The sequence below is a fragment of the Palaemon carinicauda genome, chromosome 4, assembly GCF_036898095.1.
Source record: "Palaemon carinicauda isolate YSFRI2023 chromosome 4, ASM3689809v2, whole genome shotgun sequence".
In the NCBI taxonomy this organism is placed as follows: domain Eukaryota; kingdom Metazoa; phylum Arthropoda; class Malacostraca; order Decapoda; family Palaemonidae; genus Palaemon; species Palaemon carinicauda.
The window spans coordinates 83,654,351-83,674,688 of NC_090728.1; the positions used below are offsets into that span (position 1 = coordinate 83,654,351).

Consider the following 20,338-nt stretch of genomic DNA (forward strand, 5'->3'; position numbering starts at 1 on the left):
AGGCTCCGTAAGGAAGACGTACTTAAAAAGGCAGAGTAATTGTTCAAGTCGACTTCCTTACCAGGTACTTATTTATTTTATGTTTGTTATTTTGAATAACTGCTAAAATGAAATAAAAAATCCTTAGCTCATAATAATGTAAACAATTATTGCTGGTCTCTACCCACCCCCCTGGGTGTGAATCAGCTTATATAATCACCGGCTAAGTTTAATATTGAAAAATGTTATTTTTATAATAAAATAAATTTTTGAATATACTTACCCGGTGATTATATATTAAAGGACCCTCCCTTCCTCCCCAATAGAGACTCAGTGGACCGAGGAGAAAATTGAGTTCTGTGTTTACATTGAGTACTGAGTACCTGCACGACAGATGGCGCTGTTGAAGTACACCCCCTACCTGCATTGCGATCGCTGGCGGATTTTTAACGTAGAGTTTTCTGTCGAGCAACAGAGTTGCAGCTTATATAATCACCGGGTAAGTATATTCAAAAATTTATTTTATTATAAAAATAAAATTTTTTACTACTCCCTTAACTGCCCCCAACACTTTGCAACCTTCATTCACTCTCTGACGTACATCTGCTTCCACTCCACCATTTGCTGCAACAACAGAGCCCAAGTACTTAAACTGATCCACCTCCTCAAGTAACTCTCCATTCAACAGGACATTCAACCTTGCACCACCTTCCCTTCTCGTACATCTCATAACCTTACTCATACCCACATTAACTCTCAACTTCCTTCTCTCACACACCCTTCCAAATTCTGTCACTAGTCGGTCAAGCTTCTTTTCTGTGTCTGCTACCAGTACCGTATCATCCGCAAACAACAACTGATTGACCTCCCATTCATGGTCATTCTCGCCTACCAGTTTTAATCCTCGTCCAAGCACTCGAGCATTCACCTCTCTCACCACTCCATCAACATACAAGTTAAACAACCACGGCGACATCACACATCCCTGTCTCAGCCCCACTCTCACCGGAAACCAATCACTCACTTCATTTCCTATTCTAACACATGCTTTACTACCTTTGAAGAAACTTTTCACTGCTTGCAACAACCTTCCAACAACTCCATATAACCTCATCACATTCCACATTGCTTCCCTATCAACTCTATCATATGCTTTCTCCAGATCCATAAACGCAACATACACCTCCTTACCTTTTGCTAAATATTTCTCGCATATCTGCCGAACTGTAAAAATCTGATTCATATAACCCCTACCTCTTCTAAAACCACCCTGTACTTCCAAGATTGCATTTTCTGTTTCATCCTTAATCCTATTAATCATTACTCTACCATACACTTTTCCAACTACACTCAACAAACTAATACCTCTTGAATTACAACACTCATGCACATCTCCCTTACCCTTATATAGTGGTACAATACATGCACACACACACACACACACACACACATATATATATATATATATATATATATATATATGTATATATATATATATATATATATATATATATATATATATATATATATATATATATACATATACAGTGATGCCTCAGGATATGAAATTAATCCGTTCAGGATGCGGTTTCGTATCCTGATATTTTCGTATCCTGAGTCGCGTTTTACATGTAAATAGCCTAATCCGTTCCAAGCCATATAAAAAGTCACCTTTTCTTTCATAAACACGCTAAACTGTTGTAATAAACATGCAATGCAGCCATTTCTATCATTCAATAATGAACACAACCGTTAAAAACAGCCTAATCCATTCCAGAAACCACTATGAGATTATTCAATAATGTAGTTATAGCCAAGTTATCCCCCCAAGCCCAAAGAAAACGGTCCGTTTTCTTTACTACTGTATAAAAGTTACGGTACTGTATGTACGTAAAGCATTTAGATCAGTGAAGGTGTATTGTTACCTGTACGTACACCTAAATTAAGGATTGATACCTGTACACTCTGAAAAAAAGGTTACAGTTAATTAGTGTAACAAAAAAGTTGAAACTTACCTTTTGATTGAGACGATGTCCGATAGCGAAGTCGCGCCAGAGGAGGATGGCATAAGGTAGTCTAGTAGGAAGATAGGGTTCCCATGCACCCCCATGATACATTTTTTTAACTTGCATTTTTACAATCCCTGGGGTGTCTGGGAACAGAATCCCCTTTGTTCCCATTCAAAAAAATGTCCCATGTGGGTCGTTTAGCCGTCTATTTATCCGCCATCTTGTATTTCTTGAGATGTAAAAGTTAGGGGTAGGGGAAATATAAAGGACCTTTTCGTAAAGAAATAGATTAGTTACAGGTACAAACTAGGTATCATTGGAAAGGGTATGAACAGCACTATCACAAGAACCCATCACTTATTCGGTCATGACATTGATGATGTCATCAGGGGTCAAAAGATCACGTTAAAGGGGCACTAGTCAAAATTCGGGCCCATCCAATTTGTTAACCATCCTGCACCTAACTGAATAAATATTTTGGATTCTACTTTGCTTCAAAGAAAGTGTACATGAATAGGTAGTTTTTAAATCTAAAACAAATAAATTAAATAGAGTGTAACATTATTAACCCTTTCCATGAATAAAACGAAAATATTGAAAAAAATTATTTTTTTAAATGAGATTAATGTGAAATTCCAGTTCGACACATCTTTGTTTTCTCTGCCTTTCTGTTATGGTAAAAGGCCTTATATGTTCCAATGAGTCCCGAAATACAGTCTATGTATAATTCCATTGGTATCTTCACTTGGTATTATCAGAATATGCATTACACATATATAAATAGATAGAATGTCTGATAACGAGTTGCTATAACACGCAAGCCAAAAATATATTAACTTGCAATATTATCATGACTGCCAAAAGTCTCAATGTTCATATTAATCTAATCTTCTTTGTCACTGTCTTGGTCAGCCTGTTCTCCATCAGGGTCATTATCAAACTGTTCCATCTCTTCCGTAGTCTTGTAAAGTAAGTCTATCAAGGCAGGGGGAAGTACCGGGCTGCAAGACCACACTGGCTCCAGAACACCCTCATAATTTTGTTCCCAACCTTGTTCAGGATCATATGGCTTTGGAGACCAGAAGTTTGGAATATCTGCTCGCTTGTAGATAGCCAGGCGATGGTTCACTCGACGAATGTGTGGGATAAGGTTGTCTCGGCAAGGTGGCAAATGGGAGAAGTCAATCTTAGATTTTGTTGTTAGTTGCTCATCTTCCCCAACCATCTTCCTTAACATGATTCCACGTACAGTGTCAATAGATTTCTGTCTGGAGTAGCCATACATTAGACATGTGAATGCCTCGATATCATCAATCGTTGCTGGCTCTACCGACCATTCATCCCCAAGTTTTCTGAAAGGAGATGAGTATAATCATATCAATTGCCGCACAAAATTGATAAGTCGTGTATGATCAATCATACTGAGCCAGAAAGTGGCAGTTTTCCCTAAATGGCCATCACGAACCTTGTCTTCGTAAGCCTGGTACTTGTTCAAAATGATGACAGTAGATGGATCATGCAAGGCATGATCAAGAGACTCACGACTGCAGTTCTCGACAGCACTGAGCAGGGCCACAGGGTTAGTAATATCTACATTCTCCTCTTCACTGAAGCGCTCTATCAACAAGCGCTCCATTGCTTCACTGACAGTCTTCAGACAGAATAGAGCTTTGGCGTATGCCTTCCCTTTTAGCACACTCTTAAGACAGCCACTGGTTACAAGTCCAGCCTCAAGGAGGATTTCAGCGTAGCCAGAGCCCAGACATTTGTGATCAGTCAACATGCCTATATAGTTCATCACTGTGTGGAAAGGCCCCGGGGTTACCACATGGTTCTTGTATTCTTCAGGAAACTTCCAAATGAGGGGGAGTGCTTTCATGCAACCTCCAAGGTCAAAGGTGCTAAGAACATATTTCTGGCCGACCTCCAGCGTAGCATCTTCTGAACGCTTCAACAGCTCCCTGAAAACGGAATATTCGGTGAACGGCTGATTGATCGGGTTGAAATAGTCAATGGTCGATTTCCGAGACGGTTTTTTGCCAGTAGCTGAGATGAAGCCACCAAATCTAGGGAGAAGTTGCGTTTCTTTACCGTGTTTACTGCCAGTGACCATTCACATTAGTAACCACAAACGGTACTCTAGGATGCACTCTGCATACAACTTATCGTTTGCGATGGGTGGACTGAACTTTGCTCCTGGTGGAAACTTGGGCCCAACGCGACCATAAATATGAAGAGGGGGCAATGTTGCTGGGGTTCCAACTTCCAAACAACGAGTCCTATTCCGCTGCTTGAGTGGGAGAGTTCTATCTTTGTCGGCAATGTCAGCATTCGGTTTCACCTCCTGTATCATAATCCCTCCAGTGCTGTTCATCACGTTTGATCCATTGACATTTGTAGTTATTTTGTTTAAGTTGTCCTACTCAACATGGAAAACTTCGTTGTCCTCACCAATAGCAATTTGGGGAGTGAGCGAAGAGGAACAATCGTCAATGGCTTCTGCCAGTGCTGTCTCAACTTCCAAGCCAAAGTCATAGGACTCACTGTGACCTAATCTATGGAGTATATTGGTGAGTTGCTTGCTTCTATACAGGTGTCGTATGGTGCTGCAAAGCAGAATGTGTTTAGGTAATTTCCACTCTACGTTTGTCACAGCACGGCAGATGTCCTGGAAATGAAACCACTAGACAGTAGACAGAAAATGGTTTACATTTTCATTACAGAATGTGGTAAAACTCTATATCAAGATGGTAAAGCAAATGTGGTTAAATCTCACCTGAGCTATGGAAAGGACCAGACGTCGGCACTTTTCAGACTTTTCCACGACTGCTTCATCCACCAGAAGAGTCGACAGGAACTTCATAAGTTCTGTTGGAAGGTATTCTGTTGGAAGGAACATCCTCTGAAGAGCAATGCGCAAGTGCAAGGCAACATCCTCAAACTTGTCTCTGGAACCCAGTCTATATGCATATGTCACTGCTTCCGCAACAGAGATGCTTTTGCTGTACACCAGGTTGAAGGTTATGCATCCCCTGTCCCCAGGTAAAACTTTTGTGAAAGCGATGCTCTCATTAATTTCGTGTCTTTGAAGTCGGGTCTTCAGCTTGTCACTTCTGAAATCTGGATTTGGAAATCCACAGCGTTCAAGTTCTTGGACGTATAGGTGGCGGAGTGTTCCAAGTTGCACGACCTCCTTCTGGCCAATAAGTCTCTCACGTATAAAATCCAGAACTTTATTAAGCGAGCTTTGATGAGCTTCATGCTTTTCATCATGCTTGTCTTCAGTACTTCTGTTGGCTTGATAACGTAAGTAATTCACATGTCTCAGTTTGAAAGAACTATGACAGGATTTATGGAAATGAGCCTCCCTTGCAAATAAATCTTCGCCTGCCAATTTGCTTTGTGATATAAACGATTGTCTCCCATTTCTAGGGCTTGGGATTCAATATGAGTCCAAGCTTCTTCCTTTCCCTTGAAAGATGCAAACTGGACACAACGTTCAGTCCTTCCAGAAACTTTCGTCTCAAGCTTTCCACAGAAAAGACACTCAGGTGGAAAAATGTTCTTGGAAGAGGTTGATGATTTACGAGGGGATCGAATTGTTGAAGATTCATCGTCTAGCACAACACATTTCAAACGATCCTGATGTTTGTTAAAGGCCTGATAGCAACCCCGGTGATAGCCTGTCATTTACAAGTCCAAACCATCAAGACTGTCTGGAATTAACTTACACACAGCTTCCATACGAGCGGGTGAATCATGTGACTGAAGGAGCCGTTTCTTAAGAAGATTATGGAGAACAGGCTGACCAAGACAGTGACAATGAAGAAAAACTCAGTGATAATGAAGATTAGATTAATATGAACATTGAGACTTTTGGCAGTCATGATAATATTGCAAGATAATATATTTTTGGCCTGTGTGTTATAGCAACTCGTTATCAGACATTCTATCTATATATATGTGTGTAATGCATATTCTGATAATACCAAGTGAAGATACCAATGGAATTATACATAGACTGTATTTCGGGACTCATTGGAACATATAAGGCCTTTTCTATAACAGAAAGGCAGAGAAAACAAAGATGTGTCGAACTGGAATTTCACATAAATCTCATTTAAAAAAAAATGATTTTTTCAATATTTTCGTTTTATTCGTGGAAAGGGTTAATAATGTTACACTCTAGTTAATTAATTTGTTTTAGATTTAAAAACTACCTATTCATGTACACTTTCTCTGAAGCAAAGTAGAATCTAAAATATTTATTCAGTTAGGTGCAGGACGGTTAACAAATTGGATGTGCCCGAATTTTGACTAGTGCCCCTTTAACGTGACCTTTTGACCCCTGAGGACGTCATCAAAGTCATGACCGAATAAGTGATGGGTTCTTGTGATAGTGCTGTTCATACCCTTTCCAATGATACCTAGTTTGTACCTGTAATTAATCTATTTCTTTACGAAAAGGTCCTTTATATTTCCCCTATCCCTAACTTTTACATCTCAAGAAATCCAAGATGGCAGACAAATAGACGGCTAAACGACCCACATGGGACAGGTTTTTGAATGGGAACAAAGGGGATTCTGTTCCCAGACACCCCAGGGATTGCAAAAATGCAAGTAATAAAAATGTATCATGGGGGTGCATGGGAACCCTGTCTTCCTACTAGACTAAGGCAGAAAACGTAACAAGTGACAGACTACGTACAGTAATTTACACACTTAACACATTAACACTTAAACTTTATGAAATAAAAAAATGGCAGAAATAATTAACACTTAACATTACGTATGGAAAACTGTAAAATGAAAGAAAAAATTACTTTAACACTTAACGGTAACATAAAACTTAAAATTGAATTTATTTTTTTTTGCTTTTTTATAACTTTACGTTTTTCTTATTTTCTAAATCTCTTCTACTTCTTCATCACTTTCTTTTTTCTGTTTCTTTTCTTTACTTTCACCTTCTAATTCTTCATCCCTTCTTCTTTTCTGTTTCTTTTCTTCACTTTCACCTTCGTCTTGGCCTACTAATACCGCTGGCCTCTTTAATAAGAAACTATCCATTGAAGCTTGTTTCTGCCTACTTTTCAACACATTTCTAAAATGCGTTAGGCAAACGTCATTGCAGTGTTGAAGCGCACGGTTGGTATAAACTTTTTCTGGATGTTCCTCCTCGACGTAGTCTGCCATTTTATGGAAACATGCAAGAATTTCCTTGATGTCTGCCGTTTTCAAAGGTGCAACATCCTCCTCATCACCGCTAGAGAGCTGCTCTTGAAAATCACTCACTTGCATCGTCTCCCACTCCTTCAAGTCGTCCGTTGTCAACTCCTCGTGGTGCTCCTCGATAAGTTCATCTATATCTTCCGCGCTAACTTCCAGCCCCATGGACGTACCAAGATGTACGATGTCAGCCACCTCAGACTGCTGAATTGGTTCAGGATCGTCAACGATCTCGGCTTCTCCTCCAGGCTTCCCGAACCCCTCAAAGTCTCGTGCAGAGACAGCATCAGGCCACAGCTTCCTCCAAGATGAGTTTAGGGTACGCCCCGAAACTTCCTGCCAAGCGAGATCGATGAGTTTGAGGCATATCACGATGTTGAAGTGATCTTTCCAAAATTCACGCAGAGTGAGGTTTGTACTCTCTGTGACTTGGAAACATCTCTTGAAGAGATGCTTCGTGTACAATTTTTTAAAATTAGAAATAACTTGCTGGTCCATGGGCTGGAGGAGAGGGGTGGTGTTAGGCGGTAGATACAGGACCTTTATGAAGGAATACTCGGCCAGAAGATATTCCTCGAGGCCAGGAGGGTGAGCTGGAGCATTGTCCAACACCAGCAGACATTTCATAGGGAGGCGCTTTTCTTCCAAATATTTTCGGACAGTCGGACCGAAGCAGACATTCACCCAATCAATGAATAGTTGCCTCGTTACCCAGGCTTTTGCATTCGCCTTCCACATCACGGGAAGGTTCTCCTTAATGACTTTGTGGGCTTTGAAGGCTCGGGGATTTTCTGAATGGTACACCAGCAGGGGCTTTATCTTGCAGTCCCCACTGGCGTTTGCACAAAAAGCAAGGGTAAGCCTGTCCTTCATAGGCTTATGTCCGGGTAGCCTCTTCTCCTCCGCCGTAATGAACGTCCGACGAGGCATTTTCTTCCAGAAAAGCCCAGTTTCGTCGCAATTGAAAACTTGCTGCGAACTGTAGCCTTCCTGCAGAGTCAACTCGTCGAACGTTTTAACAAAGGCTTCGGCGGCCTTCGTGTCCGAGCTGGCTGCCTCCCCATGCCGTACCACTGAATGGATGCCAGTCCTTTTCTTGAACTTCTCGAACCACCCACGAGAAGCCTTGAACTCTGGGGGTTCCTGCTGGGATGTTCCTTCTCCTGCTCCTTCTTCGGCCTGAGCACGCACGAGATCACCGAAAATGGCGGAGGCCTTCTGGCAAATTGTAGTCTCAGTGATGGTGTCTCCTGAGATCTCTTTGTCCTTGATCCACACAAGAAGCAGCCTCTCCATCTCGTCATGCACGTGCGTTCTCTTGTTGGAGAAAATAGTGACGCCCTTAGAAGGTGTTGCTGCTTTGATGGCCGCCTTCTGCTTCAAGATGGTGCCTATCGTAGAAGGATTCCGGCCATACTCCTTGGCGATCGCACTTAAACGCATGCCAGACTCGTACTTTTTAACGATTTCAAGTTTCGTCTCCATCGAGAGCATCGTCTTCTTCTTCTTTCCTTCGGCAACATTCTTGGGACCCATGGCTAGAGTAATACGTAATATAATACACTACGTAACGTTATATACAGTCTATGTATAGTAAACACTAATACAGTACAGTGCACAGTAACGAATGTTTATTAACGATAATACGTGGCGTACGAATGTACTGTATATTAACACTAAGTCAAACAAGCGAAAGCACACAATATCTGTTAACGATACCGCGGTCGGAACGAAAAGATAGAGAGAGAGATGAACGCCCGTGCGTAGGCAAGCTGGGATAGATGCCGACCAATAGGAAAGCAGGATCTTATGGCGTCAGCTAGCGTCTGAGTAGGGAGATAACCAATGGGTGAGCGGGAGGCTGTAAGTGAGTCTACCCAAGTTCAAAGTCAGGCGGCGCTCGCTTTTTAAAATTACTCTCGGCGAAGAGTTGGGATCTCGTAAGGTTTTCGTATCCTGAAATTTTATCCGTATCCTGGGGCATAAAAATCTTCGAATCACTTTTCGCATCCTGAATTTTTCGTAAGCAGAAACATTCGTATCCGGAGGTATCACTGTATGTATATACATATGTGTATATGTATATACATATATATATATATATATATATATATATATATATATATATATATATATATATATGTATATATATATATATATATATATATATATATATATATATATATATATATATATATATATATATATATAAAATATGTATATATGTGTATACATATATATATATATATATATATATATATATATATATATATATATAATATGTATATATGTGTATACATATATGTATATAAATGTATATACATATATACATATATATATATATATATATATATATATATATATATATATATATATATATATATATATATATATATATATATGTATATGTATATATATGTATGTATATATATAAATATGTATATATATATATATATATATATATATATATATATATGTATATATGTGTGTGTGTATACATATATGTATATAAATGTATATACATATATACATACACACACACACACATATATATATATATATATATATATATATATATATATATATATGTATAGATATATATATATGTATATATATATGTATATGTATATATATGTATGTATATATATATAAATATGTATATATATATACATATATATATATATATATATATATATATATATATATATATATATATATATATATATTTTTGGGCTCAAGCCATGTCGTCCTGATGGAAGTTCCTATAGGGTAGCTTCCTAGGGTATATTACAACTACGGCGATATTCCCAGAGAATTTACCTTAAGGTACCAGAATTCTAACTCCTGGAGCGAGTATCCCTCGTGAAAGGGATATCGCGACATATCAGAGGACGTATTCTAGACACGTCACATGGCAATCTACGACCTGAACAGAGATTTCGTCTCGTAAGAGGGAGATTGACGAGATACGAATTCGGGAAAGAAAAAGGGGAGCCGCTCCCAAGGCTTCCCTATCCCCCGATTCGTATGCGTGCCTGGCGCCAATCCTGGCGCCATCTGCATTCCTTTTTGTGTAGCTTAACAACTCGGTGTTTTTTCCTGTTTTTCTCGCAAATCTTGGATTTATTCAGCTTTTCATGGCTTCTCCGTCTTCGTTGGCCTCGGATAAGTTGAGTATAGTGTCTGTTATGTATAAATGTAGGCTCTTGGTAAAATTTTGAGTGATTAATAGGATTAATCTTTGATACAAGAGCCGTAGCCTACCAGAGGTGTCCTGGACACTGTCACTCGCTAGGTATAAATTAGTTAGTCAGAGTGACATTCCTGGTTGTTTTGCTTAATAAATTTTAGCTATTTAGCTTTACATAGGATTTCCTTTCGTGCTTAGTATTATTTGGCGAAGTTTTCGCCATTCTGGCCTACGCTAGGCCATGTAGCCTAGTCGTTTGGTCCTAGTACTTAATGCATGATTTTGGTTTTTCCGAGTGTAATTAAAATTTTATTGAAGCTTTAGGCTATATTTTATACATTTTAGACTGTGTGGAATATTTCCAAGATTGTATACGTGAGAGTTTCGGTGAATTAGGTAATCGATTCTCTTGGTGCCTAGGCTATTTGCTTATGGAGCCTTAGTATACTTTATCATACTCCCCGGTTGCTTTCTTTTCTTCAGAGAAGGTATGCAATCCCTTTCCCTCTGTTTAAGCCTTGGGCTTATCCCTAAGTGGTTTTTTCCGAATTTATTTTCGATAAAACTATACTAGGGTGTTACTGTACCTTCCTGTTCCAGCAAAGTCTGGTTCAAAGAGGGACAGAACAACAGAGTTTTTAGTCTGAGTCCGTGTTGTCTGGCTTGGGGCAGAGTCCCCCTCGCTGACCTAACACTTACAAAGGGAGCTTAGCTCCCTTAGGTCACTACCGAAGGTTTCTGTAAGTTATGATTCCTTCTTTTGTGATCGACCAGACTAAGTCCTGTTGCTGTTCTTGGGGGAGGATAAAATCTTCCCTTGGGAGTAGCAACGCCTTCCTTGCTTTGGTGCTCTGGAAGCTGGCAAGTATTGCTGGCCCTTTCCCTTAGATCTCCCTTAGGCTAAGACAAAGTTCTTGGCTGCGGGTGATCTGTCACTTAAGCAAGGTTGGCAGGACCCTCTTGTCCCTTCCCCCTCTATCTCCGTAATGGCCTAGCCATTACTGTACTGTACCTTGCCGGCCGGCAGAGCTGGCCGGCAGGGGTATTACTGTACTGTACGTCATTCTACTTCTGGACCTAGTATAGGTTGGGATGTGGAATTGACTAAGCCCATTGCCGGGCGGCAGAGATGCTGGCCGGCAAGGGTCTTATGTTTTCGAGTGCTGCCCGGACCTCTCTTGGTCCCTCATCCATGCCTGCCGGCAGAGCCGGACGGCATTGGTCAAGGAAGCCTGAATTAAGTTTCTCCCCTTCCTTTTATGCACTCTTTCGGTTGCCGGGCTTGGGGGGTTGTGTACACTCTTTCCCGGCATCCATTCTATTTTCTTCTAGTGCTGTACCTCATAGGCCGGCAGCCGGGCAGGTGTAGTCTTCTGGTTCTTTTGCTGCCGGCTGGCATCGGTCTTGTACCTTTGCCGGCCGGCTTATGTCAGTCCTTGTCTGCCGGTCACCAAGAGTGTGGCCGGCAGCTGGGTACTACCTTGTGTAGTTGCTGGCCGGCAGTCATTGCCGGCCAACACTGGCTGTTGCTGGCCGGCAGCTGCTGCCGCCGGCACAGGCATTTGAACCAGAGTGCTGCCGCCCTATAGCTGTTAAGTAGTATACTTTAAAGCTAGTTGTGGTGTGTGCCGGCCGGCAAAGGCAGGCCGGCACACATCCTCCTATACTGTACTAGTATTCTTCTGTATAGCATATACAGTAAGAAGAAAACTATAGTAAAGGTTTAGGTACAGCACTGTATCTTCTAACACTATTGTGTTTTCTTGCACAGCCCTTTGCTGTTGCCCTAAGACAGGAAGCAGAGTTCTTCCCTGTCTATTATCCAGGATTTTAAAATCATTGCCTAGGTGTGAGCTCCACCTGTTTCCTCTGGAAACCTTGCATTGGTTACTCTAGTAGAGATAAACCATTTTGATTTTATTATCTGGAAGGCTGCAACAATGGGTTGTGAGGGAAACACAAGTGTGTGTCTTTCCTTTCTGAATGTTATGCTATACTATGCATATCCAGTGATACATAGTTCACTTGATACTCATGGAAATTTCTTCTCTTTACAGAAGGACACTCCGAAGTGGGGAAGTGCTTTCTGCAATGTCAGCAGCAAGAACCTCTGCGGACATGAGTTTTGTAGGAGACACGCAGCATACGCTGTCTCCAAGGATGATCTCCGGTATTGGGACCCTCAGGTATGTACTGTGTGCACTAACCTGATTAATGAGACATTTAAATAGCTAGGAAGAAGCTTCGTACCTGGGTAAGGGGCTTCCAAAAGAACACTTCTGGCCCTTATCTTCCAAGTGAGAAGATGAGGGCGTATCTTTTCCCTAAGGCATCAGCTGATGCAGTGATTCCCCAGCCTCAAGAGGAGATCCCCTAAGTTCAGATCCAGGTGGATGCTGAAGTCGCGGTCGCGATGCAAGACATCCAGCTAAATGACAGGATATCTGATGTGGACGGGTGTCAGGAGGAAGACCTCCTTGCAGAAGCCCAGGATGAAGTTCAAGCCCCTCTACATCGGCCGGTCTCCCAGTAGAGCTGGGACAGGCCCTCTCTTCTATTGTTGGAATGATCCAACAAATGCAGAAGGAGAATCAGGAGAAGGCGGCTGCAATGGAACTGCGAATGCAGTGCCTTGCAGAATCACATGGGCCCCAGAAAAAGCACAATGTGAAAGACCTTCCCTTGTGCTCAGATGCTAACCCATGGAGGTATGCTGAGCACATGCTGATGACGACTGGAAAGATCGTCATCTCGGATAAGCTGGGCTCAGTTCCCCTGGAGGGTGGAATTCTGGCCCAGCAAGGCATCATATCCGGACTGTTATGTCCGGCTGAGGAAGGAACCAGCTTCAAAGGAGGAGGCAGAGCCGAAGGAAGTCATAGTGATGGACCATGCTAAGGCTCAAGCTCTGCTTTCATCCTCGATGAAAGAGAGGGGCTTCTCTAACTCAAAGGTAGCTGCATTGAATAGGAAGCTCCCTTCCTTTGTGTCCTCGCCTACTAGAGCCTTCCCCCTTTTACAGAAAGGGTTTCTGGCTGTACTAAAGCAATCGAGGCCGGCAAGTCTTGCCCCTCCCTAGAGGAGTGTAAACCCTTGTCGCTGGCCCTGCCTATGGACCACAAAGACTGGAAGGACGTCCATCTTACGTTCTCAGTGGGAAAGTTGGAGGCTGATACTGCCGGACGTCAGTTCGGCAAGGACCTCCCTAAGCTTTCTGACTTTCTTTTGCGAAGTGAGTTCGATACAAAAGAAAGACTGACTGCCTCAATGTCTCTTCAGACTACTCTCGAGACGATGGCAAGTGACCCCAAGGTCCATGAAATGTTCATGGTAGTGGCCAAGCCTCATCTGGCCACAGTGACGAAGGACCTTTATGGCTTCGTCAAGGCAAGGAGACCTTGTAGGGAGTTCGTGTTTACCTTGGCTACGGTGAGGCACGAGCTAAAGAAACTAATCTCCTTCAACATTTGGGGAAAAGACCTTTTTCCCTACCGACTTGGTCAAAGAAGTTTTTGATAAAGCCGCCTTGGAGAATAGAAACCTTCTCCAGAAGTGGGGCCTGGCTATCAAAAGAAAGTCTTCCCCGGATGAGGGTCCTCAACCAAAGAGGAAGACTATGAGGACTAGGCTACCGTCTCGGCCAGCCAAGCCTCTTAGACAGCAACAGCAACTGCAATTGCCATTGCCCCCAGTGCCCCAGATAGTGGCACAAACCCCGACCACCTTTCAGGGGTACCCCAGGCCGTGTCGACACAGTCAACGTCATTCACCCCAGCGTTCGAAGGGCAGTCTACTTCCTTTCGAGCAAAGCCTAGAGGAGCAGCCAGAGGCTCGTCTAGATGCCCCTCAAGGGGAAGGGGATTCAGGGGTGGTCCTGGTCAGGAAGGCAAGACCTCAGGACGGCAGTCCAAGTGAGGTGATACCGGTAGGAGGGAGACTTCTGAAATTTCGGGATCGGTGGACCTTCGATCCCTGGGCCCACAGCCTACTCAAGAATGGACTGGGCGGGAGCTGGTACAGCACTCCACCCCCGTACCTTCGGTTTTTCCAACACTCCACCCCCGTTATGGAGGAGTACGTTCAAGAACGGTTGGAGAAAAAGGGTGAAGCCCATCAATTTCTAAGGGAGGCTGTTTTGTGTTCCCAAGAAAGACTCGGAAAAGCTCAGAGTCATTCTGGACTTGTCGCCACTTAACAAGTTCATAGTGAATTGCAAATTCAAAATGCTAACACTGCAACACATAAGAACCTTACTGCCCAAGAGGGCATATTCCGTCTCTATAGACTTGTCAGACGCCTACTGGCACATTCCAATTAGCCATCGACTCTCCCCCTACCTAGGGTTCAGGCTACAACGAAGACTATACGCCTTCGGAGCCATGCCATTCGGGCTAAACATAGCCCCAAGGATTTTTACGAAGCTTGCGAGCGTAGCTCTCAAACAATTTCGCCTAAAGGGAATTCAGGTAGTAGCCTACCTGGACGACTGGTTGGTGTGGGCAGCATCCGAGACAGAATGCTTGCAAGCTTCCAGTCAAGTGATCCAGTTCCTAGAGTACCTAGGCTTCAAGATCAACAGAAAAAGTCTCGACTTTCTCCATCTCAAAAGTTCCAGTGGCTAAGATCCACTGGGACCTTTTGTCACACCGTTTCTCCACCCCGGCGAAGAAAAGGAAGGAGATAGCGGGCTCTGTCAAGAGACTTCAAGATTCCGAAAGGATATCAAGACACGAGCAGGAGAGAGTACTGCGCTCTCTCCAGTTTGCTTCGGTGACAGACCCAGTGCTAAGAGCACAGCTAAAGGATGCAATCGGAGTTTGGAGAAGTTATGCATCAAACGCGTGAAGAGATCTGAGAAGACCAGCCGCTTCGGCTAAGTACTCTTCTCAGGCCTTGGTCCCAAGCCAGACATCTAAAGAAGTCAGGTTCTTCTTCAGCCACCTCCCCCGTCGGTGACGATTCACTCAGACGCCTCAAAGGAGGGATGGGGAGGTCACTCTCATCGGAAAAAAGTCCAGGAGACTTGGTCCAGGCTATTCAAGACCTTTCTCATAAAACTTTCTAGAAGCTAGGGCAGTGCTCCTTACCTTAAAGAAAGTCTCCCCGCGTCATTCGTTCCACATAAAGTGGTAATAGACAGCGAGGTAGTTGTAAGATACTTGAATCGACAAGGATCGAGGCCACCACCTCTCAACCAGGTGATGTTGGCCGTCTTCCGATTGGCGGAAAAGAAGAAGTGGTACCTGTCGGCAGTTCACCTTCAAGAAGTCTGCAATGTGACAGCGGACGCTCTATCCAGGTTCACACCGATAGAGTCGGAATGGTCCTTAGACGCAGGATCATTCTCCTTCATTCTGAATCAGTCCCAGAACTGCAGATAGACCTCTTTGCGACAAAAGACAACAAGAAGTTGCCCCTGTACGTGCCCCGTACGAGGACCCCTTAGCGGAAGCAGTGGACGCGATGTCCCTCGACTGGAACAGATGGTCCAAGATTTATCTGTTCCCTCCTCACAACCTTCTGTTGAGGGTCCTCAACAAACTGAGATCCTTCAAAGGGTAGCGGCAATAGTGGCCCACAAGTGGCCGAACAGCGTGTGGTTCCTCCTGGCATTGGAACTGTAGCTGAAGTTTGTACCACTACCAGATCCAGTTCTGACCCAGCGAGTCCAGAAGTCAACTGTCTGCGCTTCATTACAGAAAACCCGGACCCTGCAGTTCATGATTTTCTCTCCCTAGCGGTGAGAAAGCGTTTCGGGATTTCGAAAGCCAGTATAGACTTCCTTGAGGAATATAAATGCAAATCTACTAGAAGGCAATATGAGTCATCTTGGAGAAAATGGGTGGCCTTTTGTCAAGGCGAAGATTCCGCAGGAGATCTTGACAGACTTCTGCTTATCTTTTTTCCCCACCTCCATGGTCAAGGGTTGGCAGCGAACACGATTTCAGCGTGTAAGTCTGCTTTGACAAGACCCATTCTATATGCCTTCCAGGTCGACCTAGGTAACGAGATCTTTAATAAAGTCCCGAAAGCCTGTGCTAGGCTCAGACCTTCAGCACCTCCAAAGCCCATTTCATGGTCTTTAGACAAGTTCTTCATTTCGCTTCTCTGTTGAGCAATGAAGAGTGTGCGTTAAAGGATTTGACACAAAAGTTATTTTCCTATTTGCTCTCGCGTCCGGGGCCAGGGTTAGTGAGATTGTAGCCTCTCGAGAGAGGCAGGTCGTGTTCAGTTCCTGGATGGGGAAGAACTGAACCTGTTTCCGGATCCTACGTTTCTCGCCAAGAATGAGTTACCCACCAACAGGTGGGGTCCCTGGAGAATCTGCCCTCTGAAAGAAGATGCATCTCTATGTCCAGTAGAATGCCTAAAGGTCTATCTTCATAGAACTTCAGACTTCAAGGGTGGTCAACTATTCAGGGGAGAAACATCAGGCTCAAATTTATCTCTGAATCAACTCCGAGCGAAAATCACATATTTTATTCGCAGAGCGGATCCTGACAATACACCCGCAGGTCACGATCCGAGGAAAGTTGCCTCATTCTTAAATTTCTTTAATTGTATGGATTTTGAACATCTCCGTTCATACACTGGCTGGAAGTCTTCCAGAGTGTTCTTTCGCCACTATGCGAAGCAAGTAGAGGAACTAAAAGAGATCTGTGGTAGCAGTGGGTCGCGGTGTTAACCCTACTGTTTAACTCTGCGAGGAACAGTGGTCTTAATTGGGACGATTAATTCCAGGGTGAGTGTGTAGTTACATACTGTACTACAAACTAAGTGAGGGCACTATGTTGCCCATCCAGACTGTTCCATTTCCGAAGGTGAACCTAGCATAAGTGCAGACATGTGTGCCGAGCGTTTCTAACGCTAATGTCATTGATTTGTAATAGAGGCTTTTATGACTTTGATACCTCGGTATCTTAAAAGTGGCATCTAATGTTTTTTCTTTCAGACAAACAAGTTCTGTTTACTATCATACTTATGCTTAAAGTTTTGGGTTATCCTCTTCTTATATATATATATATATATATATATATATATATATATATATATATATATATATATATATATATATATATATATATATATATATATATATATATATATATATAATTGTGGTTAACCTGTCTATTTATTGCCTGTCAATAATCTGGTTCTTGAGAACCTTGCGTCTCCTTCACCTGTGTCAATTTATTGGTATAATTGAGCATTCATTCTATGTATCTTATCTGGGATAATTCTAATAGAATTGTTCCTTTATGCAAGCTATGTTGCATTGGTTTTTCTCCTATGCGGATATAAAACCTTTGTCCAATACAAGTATTGTGCGGAAAACTGGTCGATATTTCATATTGACGCAGTGGTCCTTTACAAACTATGCTTTACTTAATATAGGGCGAGACCACTATATTAGCTTGCCTGGTATTCATACATAGATATATGTCCTCTTCGAGACTTTTCCAGAGTCTAGTAGGACTCTTCCCTGTAGGGGGCAGGAAGCTCTAACATAGTTTATAGTTAGTTGAAAAGATGTATAACGGTAACATCTTAGGTCTCTAGGTCTAGTCGACCGGGAAAAAATTACCTCCGGGGAGTACGGCACGTTCTGAGAATCCACAGATACAGTAATGCTCTGGTACACTTCCATCAGGACGACATGGCTTGAGCCCAAAAAACGGATTTTGAGCGAAGCGAAAAATCTATTTTTGGGTGAGATGGCCATGTCGTCCTGATGGACCCGCCCTTGCCTTTCTAAGAAAGGGCTGTAGGACCCCTCCCTAGATACAGTATCTCTAGCACCTCGTGTACGCTACAAGGAATACAGATGGCGCCAGGATTGGCGCCAGGCACGCATACGAATCGGGGGATAGGGAAGCCTTGGGAGCGGCTCCCCTTTTTCTTTCCCGAATTCGTATCTCGTCAATCTCCCTCCTACGAGACGAAATCTCTGTTCAGGTCGTAGATTGCCATGTGACGTGTCTAGAATACGTCCTCTGATATGTCGCGATATCCCTTTCACGAGGGATACTCGCTCCAGGAGTTAGAATTCTGGTACCTTAAGGTAAATTCTCTGGGAATATCGCCGTAGTTGTAATATACCCTAGGAAGCTACCCTATAGGAACTTCCATCAGGACGACATGGCCATCTCACCCAAAAATAGATTTTTCGCTTCGCTCAAAATCCGTTATATACACACACACACACATATATATATATATATATATATATATATATATATATATATATATATATATATATATATATATATATATATATATACACATATATATAATATATATACATATATATATATATATATATATATATATATATATATATATATATATATATATATACATATATATATATATATATATATATATATATATATATATATATATATATATATATATATATATATATATATATACACATATATATATATATATATATATATATATATATATATATATATATATATATATATACACATATATATATATATATATATATATATATATATATATATATATATATATATATATGTGTATAAATAAATTTCTACCTCATACTTGGGATCGAACGCTAGCCCCTTCTAATGAAAGGCCAGGTCGAAACCAACCATGCCACGAGAGGCCATAAAGGAAATTGGAACCTGACGCTACCTAGCTGTCCGAGGATTTACCTGGCGAGACATCAGTCTCTTACCAGCGAGTTTTACCCGATTTCCCGGCCCACCACGTGACACAATTGGTAGTAATTCATTCAAATTACCCCTAATGAGTCAATATGGATAAATATCAACACAACATCATGTTTAAATAGAAATAAATTTCTACCTCATACTTGGGATCGAACGCTAGCCCCTTCTCGGTAAGAGACTGATGTCTCGCCAGGTAAATCCTCGGACAGCTAGGTAGCGTCAGGTTCCGATTTCCTTTATGGCCTCTTGTGGCATGGTTGGTTTCGACCTGGCCTTTCATTAGAAGGGGCTAGCGTTCGATCCCAAGTATGAGGTAGAAATTTATTTCTATTTGAACAAGATGTTGTGTTGATATTTATCCATATTGACTCACTAGGGGTAATTTGAATGAATTACTACCAATTGTGTCACGTGGTGGGCCGGGAAATCGGGTAAAACTCGCTGGTAAGAGACTGATGTCTCGCCAGGTAAATCCTCGGACAGCTAGGTAGCGTCAGGTTCCGATTTCCTTTATGGCCTCTCGTGGCATGGTTGGTTTCAACCTGGCCTTTCATTAGAAAGGGCTAGCGTTCGATCCCAAGTATGAGGTAGAAATTTATTTCTATTTGAACACGATGTTGTGTTGATATTTATCCATATGTGTATATATATACAGTATACATGTGTGTGTGTATATATATATATATATATATATATATATATATATATATATATATATATATATATATATATATATATATATATATATATATATATATATATATATATATATACACACACATGCAGTAATCCCTCACCGATCGCGGTTAATGGGGCCCAGAACCGACCCTGATAGGTGAAAAACCGCCAAGTAGGTTCTCTCCCTATTTTTAGAATACATACATTTTTTTGGTCCATATACATGTATATATAATAAATATAAGTGTATATTAACCAAATAAATGCATAGTTATCATCAGAACATTAAAGAATCATGTAAATAAAATGAATTTTGAGCAAAGCATAAAATCTGTTTTTGTGTGAGATAGCAATGTCGTCCTGATGGAAGATTCCTATAAGTAGCTTCCAAAGGATATTTGAACTACAGTGACATTCCCAGAGAATTTACCTTTAGGTCTCCAGAATTGTAACTCCTGGCACGAATATCCTTAAAATTTCTCTTAAGGATATCTCAATCAGGGGACGTATATGTTGATACGACACATAGCAATCTTCATCCCGAATAGCGT

General features: G+C 41.8%; 1 protein-coding gene across 1 annotated transcript in view; it reads left to right on the forward strand.

Moving 5' to 3' along the window:
- The window catches only part of LOC137639547 (ATP-dependent DNA helicase DDX31-like), a 254,114-nt gene that overhangs the window by 13,458 nt on the left and 220,318 nt on the right, over positions 1–20,338 (forward strand). The gene's annotated exons all lie outside the window — the stretch shown is intronic.